Below are 7,147 nucleotides of genomic sequence, written 5' to 3'. Positions count from 1 at the left end.
GGGGAAGTTAGGACCAATAAATTGTAACAACATTTGATGTATATATCAAACATATTCGGATTGATATTCAGTCGTTGGTGCATCATACTCACTAATTCGCTGACTGTTATATCATTTCTGACTTTCAGACCTTTCATATGACCACAAAGATAATTTCTTTTGCACTCATCCCAATCCCCACCAAATCGTACAAAGATGCGAAGTAGCGTCATTGATCTACAATGGAATAAACAAATCATTGATAAGTGAACGATCATTTATACATTACTATAAGATCATTTATAAATGTTTACACGATCGTTTATAAATTACTACACGATCGTTTATTATTTACTAAACAATCATGTATAACTTACTATACGGTCGTTTATAACGTACTATACAATCGTATTGTAATTTATGAATGATCGTCTAGTAATTTATGAACTATCGTTCATATTATAATGAACGATTGTGTATATATTACCATACTATCGTTCATTTAATGCTAAACGACACTTATTATGAAAGCGATTTGAGACAAGAAATCGTAGAATATCACTTACATTATCTCCATTTCTGAATCTGACGATAAAAACGATCAACGAAGATGTTGGACTGAAACTCTGAGAGAAAGCTATGAGAGAACAATGGGAGAATTTCGTGGGGAGTTCGACAAAAAGTGAATACTGAGAGTAACCTTCCATTCTCTTCATACCAATGTTATTCAATGTTATTGGTAGAATATTAGTTGGGAATAAATGTTTTGGTAGAATGTTGGTGTTGTATTAAATGCACATTGAATTTTCTGAATAAATCGTTGAAGGAAGAGGAAATGTGGTGCGGTTTGAGGAGTTTTAAAAAGTGGGGGTAATTTTGGTATTTCGCATGGGCAAAAGGTCAATGGTAGAAAAATTTTTAGGAAGAGGTCATTGGTAGAAAAGTTTTTGGGTTTTGGGTCATTTTGTGAAATTTTCCACCAGCATCGACATCAATAAGATCCTCAGTTTTACAACCTACAACCATCTTACTGTCAACATCAAAAGGAAATTTCGTATGCATGGGTCAAATTTTAAGGCCCACTCAAAATTTGGCCTATTTTAAAAAACACTAAAATTTTGGCCTTCTGCTGAGGTCAGCCGCATGTGAAATGTTCGTTTAGTCCTCAAACCGTTTGAAAACGCGTGCACATCCCATTTACTTGTTCGTTCATCTTGTTTCACACTCATTCCTCTCGTTCTTTATCATAATGAAATTGAACGTTTTAAATTTAAAATTTAAGACTTCTTCATTTCTCTCGCTTCATCTTCTTTCCTCCCCTCCAGTACGATATTTTTATCTCTCTCATTACAATTGAAATTGAACGCCACGACTTGCATGTGATTTGATTTCTGTATCGTCGATCACCAAAAAATTTCATACCGTCTTCTTCCACTGGTGAATTGTCTCGTTTGCTCCTTTCTACACCTCCAAAAGTTAAGGTAACACTGATAAATTGTGGTTTACGTTTTTCATTTCTTGTATGTAATTCCATTTCTGTATAAAGTTAAGGAGAGAAAGAACGAGAGAAAGAATGAGAGAAACACTTGTACAAATTGTGGTTTACGTTTTCAATTTCTTGCATGCGATTCCATTTTTGTATTAAGTTAAGGAGAGAAAGAACAAAACAAAGAACAAAAGAAAGAACGAGATGAAGAAACAAGAAGAACGAGAGGAATGAGTGAGATCTTGGAAAGAGAGTTTTCCAGAATGCTCAATAATGTGATTTTGTTCCTTTTTTTTTCTTTAATTATTTTTTCTTTTACCTGCATTTGTAATAGTTAATCTTCATATTGCTATAAAGGATCATTTTCCTAGACAGGCTACAACCCTTTCATCTCACATTGGAATCGCAAATAAGATAATCAAAGGAAAACTTATAGAGAGGCAACTTCAAATGTTTAGGACAACTGTGTTTGGAAAATTCGTGGATATGGTCATAGTCTTCAATAGCCCACTAGCCCATCATATATTATCGAGTGAGGTGGAAAGTAGTAGGCCTGGTTCCATGACTTTTGACTTGGATGGAACAATTATTGAATTTTCGAAGGAGGATTTCCTATTGGTGATGGGATTGTGGCAATCACCTATTAAACTGGTTCGTTGTGTTGAAGTGACGGAATCTCTATGATTGAAGTATTTCAAGAATTTAATGGCGATAGAGGTGCATTTCACCAAGTTTGAAGAATTTTATAAGGCATTAAAGTTAGAAAATGACTTGGATGCAGTGAAAGTTATACTTGTATATTATTATGAGTTGGGGTTGATAGGAAAAAACAAGACAAAAAGTAGCATTGATAAATCGTTGTTGGATGATGTGGAGGACCTTAAATTGGGGACATATTTTATGGGAGCGAACCTTCAATGGTCTGAAGAAAACGTTAAAGGACAAGGTCACCTCATATAGGAGAAGATGAAAACAAATAAAAGGTATGTGCTGAAGTACAATCTACTTGAATTTCCTCACGCATTCCAGGTATCAGTTCTTACATTTTCTTTACCATAAATGTGTAATGAATTGTCATTACTTTCTATAAACTAAAATGGTCTTATAGGTTTGGGTATATGAGATTATATCCACCATTGCTGGGAAAGCTACAGTTCGACTTAACAATAATGTCGTGCCTCAATTTCTAAGGTGGTCATGCTCTCATTCATTGCCCAACAAACTATTGTAGAAAGGTGTCTTCAATTCCCCTTCAGTGAGTAACAAGCACCACCTCATATTGTTTTAGTATTTAACGTTATTTAACATTGTTTACAATATGTTTGTCATGTAGTTGGTGATCAGGTCATTATCGATATCCGATGCATAGAGGAAATTTAGGGACACTCGAGTTGATGAACGCCCAGTGTATTTGGAGTTTTAGGAGGAGGATCTGATGTTGTCAATGTCAAGGACCTCAGAAGAAGAATATGCAGACATTGACCAAGAGGATGTATCTGGCAAACATGAACCTCATGAGGGGGACCATATGCCTTTCCAATTTGAGCTTTAGTCTTGCCACGAAGAGGAATTTAAGATTCATGAGTCAAATCGTCGTGTACCAGAGCCCAATGTCAACTCAAACAGGACGAGCATTCAGAGTAGAGACTACTTGCAAATCTTAGATGAGCGAGTCTCGAGAATGGAGACTACATTGAGGGAAGTAAAGTTAGATTTAGTGGAGGTGAAGTCTGATTTGGTGAAGGTGAAGTCTGATTTAAGGGAGGTGAAGGTACAACTACAGGCAATCATTGAGATATTGCAAACATTATGTCGGGTATGTATATTTCACGATTTTTGGATGAATGGGTGTGTTTCGTGCATTACGTACTAATGATATGGAGTAATTATGTAGAATAATGCAGAAGACGAGTCACGTGGCCATGATGGTGAGGACGAGCAACATGACCATGATGGTGAGGACGAGCCAGATGACCATGATGGTGTGAATGAAGAACATGACAAGAGGAATCCTATTGACCCTATCTCCGATCCCAGCCTCCCGAGCACCACTTCTATCGACCCTATCTCTGATCCAAGCCTCTTGAGCACCACTCCTATTGACTCTTATCTCTGATCCCACTCTATCAAGCACCACTTCTATCGACCCTATCTCCGATCCCAGCCTCTCTAACACCACTGCCATTATGCCTGTAACCACCACTGACGCCACACTCACCACCACCAATGTCATCGAGCCACCTATACCAAATCCATCATCTATAGATGATGATATCCATCTATGCCTGATCCTGCCTCCAAAGAAGAAGTTGAAGATCAAGGTGGAGAAAAAATCCGAGAAGGTCATTGAGGTTTCAAGACATACAGGTAGGAAAAGGAAAGAGATTAAGTCTTAAATGTAGGATTGTATCAGCAATAGCGGAAGTAACAAGGATCATTATGCACTCTAATTCATTAATTTTGGCAGAATATAAAGCATGCTCTTACAGAAACAAGTGGGTTCCAAGACATACCTTTGTAGAACTTCTTCAAAGCTTGGTTTCCAGTTACTAACTTCTCCAATTTTTATTGTAGACCACCTCAAGATCTTCCCCATTATTCTCTTGGTGCTCTAGATTGAGTTGTGGGACTCAAAACAAGCTTGAATAAAGGGAATTCTGAGAAGAGCTCATAGCAACAATCCAGTTGAAGAACTCCTTCAACCCGAATTTTTCTCAAAAATTCTATCGATTGCATGCTTCAAATTCACTCCAATCTCTTCAATATGTTGCAGACCATCATGCAAGAAAGATAGCTGCATGAGATGCAGCTCATGCTTGGAGTAATTGAAGACAAAAGAGATGGATTTTGTTTGAGCAACTTCAAAAAAGATAATGGAATAAACCATAATTCCATTTATGTTTTTCCATCTTTTTCCAACTTTTCCAAAATTGATTTCAAAAATCAATTTTATTTATAAAATTGGAAAAATTATTAATTTTACAAAATTAATTTCATAAATTAATTTTTCTTATAAAATTAATAAATAATTATTTAAACAATTTAAATAATTTTAATTAATTTAATATCAAATATTAAATTAATTTTTACACAAATCCACTTTCATATATTTAAATCATATTTAAATATTAATTCTCCTATTCCGTTTAATTCTCAAAATTAAACACGTAATTATATCTCATGTAATTACTAATTCCCTTAATTCTAATTTGAATGTTTCAAATTAACTTATCATACTACTCTAGAACTAATCCATTTATGAGCTAGTAGAGGGCAGACTTACAGATCATGGGCTCCAACGATTTGAGATTAATTGGCTAAACTCATTAGACCAAATTAACCCCCATTCGTTAACTAATGGGTCACTCCACTAAAGTCCATAGTTGCACTCCTAGATATATTATGTCAACATGATTTAACCACAATTAGTCAACCCTTCACAAGTTGTTCGTAATAACGGCTGGGTCAAATATCTGTTTATCCCCGAAATTACTTCTTGTTCCTCAAGTTCCTATTGATCCTCTAATGAACAGCTGGTCTGTGATCCAATCACTAAACCAAAACTCTCTCAGCCTAGCGAGAGGGTGGGGCCTCTTTTTCAAGACATAGATTTAGTACTTGAAAGAACAACCTTTCTCCTATCCCTAAATTGGGTATGCGTGAATTTCATCTTGTACCCTATGTCCTCAGCTATCTATTAGGTCTTACCCCTGAAATGGGAGGCTTATTGAGCCGGTGCTGTTGAGTCAACCCTCACCTATGCAAATCTAAAAATAATCCCGAATAAACAGGAGTTCATAGTTAGCTTAGAATTAAGATCGAGTTACCTAGGTCATCTAAGTGAAATAGTCAGTCTTATACAATAAACAACGTTATAAAGTAAGAGTGACTTATTTCTTGGTCTGATCTTATGCAAACTCATTACATAAGACACCCCCACTCCTCATGTCATAACATGTACGAATTAGGATCACTTTGTATGTAGTACTTTACAACTCTTTGTAACAACTACAGAGTAGGCCGCATCCAATAGTGTTACCAGAGTAAGGTACCCAACCTTATTCATATACTATAGATCATTTTGACTATTTACTCGAACCTGATCCACTCTTATGTCTCTACATAAAATTCAAGTACTCATGTAATAGTCATGGGTCTTAGTTTATTGGATTTATACTTTTACAAAATCAATAATAAGTTTATTGACTATAGAAAATGTTTATCATTTTACAAACTACGAGTTTTAGGACATAGCAATCGTGTAGCTATGGCGCTCATCGATGCGATGAAGTTCTATGCGATGGAACTAAGTGATCATGTAGCTGCGGCACTCAATGATGCGATGAAGTTCTTTGCGATGGAACTAAGCGATCGTGTAGTTACAGTGGTCAACGATGCGATGAAGTTCTATGTGATGAAACTAAGCGATCGTGTAGCTACAGCGGACACTAAACGATGACAAGAAGCGTTGTGCGATGGTATTAAGCGATCGTGTAGTTCTACCTGAGAGCTAAACGATCACACTATGCGATAGACAGAAGACACTAAGTGATCGTGTACCTCTACTCAATGCAAGACGATGGTGTTAGACGATAGCCTTCAGTGATACACGATCGACCTTAGCAAGATTTTGAGGTTGGACCGAGAGTAGCTAGTTCGATCGGTTTTCTCGAGGTCCAATCTGGTTTAGCCTCAAAGGGTTTTTGGCTGGTCTAGTTCAGACTTTGTTGGTCTGGTTTAGACTTATCCAGTCCAGTTCAAGATGCTTGGGTTCGGTTTGGAGCGGTTCGAGCGGTTCAAAAACGATTTTGAAGCTGTTTGTAATAGTTAGGTTTTTGGGCTTGTTTATGCCAAACTAAAACCATATCAGTCTATGTTTAATTATTTATGCATTTGATGTATGTTATAATTAAATAAATCTTGTATGTGCATACAGTATTGCCATTTAGATTTAAAATCCCTCCATAGGAAGCATGTTACATGCATTGAAAGTATGTTATAATTTGTTATAATATATAGTATGCATATAAGGGTTTCTTGTATTTAATATAAGTGTTATATTAAATATTGAATGTCTTTATGTATGTTATGGATTGGTATGTCTAAAGTTTTATAAGTTGTTATAAAATTGAGTTAGACGTTTAAAATCCATAAAGAACAGTTGCATGCTCACGTAAGGTGACCACTTGTTTTAATAGTTAAAACTTATAAAATTTGGTTTCAAACTCATATCGGTTCATAAACCTGTCTAAGGTTGGGGGTACTTAAGTTGACGGTTTACGGAACACCTTCTATCTTGGGATTATGACCGAGAGATTGAGCATTGGTAATCGGTTTTATGAGCATACGTGAGCGACGTGAGGTAATAAAATGGTTTATCACCTAGACATCATAGATTTAAATCCATTTATAAGTGTTATACTTGGATAAACAACTTAGACTTAGGGTTGTTTTATTAGCCAAAAAGAACCTAAGTATAAATTTACCCAATTAATAGAACACTTCAGTGGGAGTTTAATAACTTCTATATGATAAAGTTATTAGAACACTTCAGTGGGAAATTAATAACATATACAATATGTTATTTTTAGCTCTCACGTCCCTAAGAATTCACAATCCAGATTTAAGCAGTACTTCGTGTCACCCTGGAAGTGATCTCCATTTGGAAATTATTTTTTAACA

This window comes from Benincasa hispida, chromosome 3 (assembly GCF_009727055.1).
Source record: "Benincasa hispida cultivar B227 chromosome 3, ASM972705v1, whole genome shotgun sequence".
In the NCBI taxonomy this organism is placed as follows: Eukaryota; Viridiplantae; Streptophyta; class Magnoliopsida; order Cucurbitales; family Cucurbitaceae; genus Benincasa; species Benincasa hispida.
The sequence above is the reverse complement of the archived record's forward strand: the minus strand, read 5'-3'. Positions refer to the sequence as shown.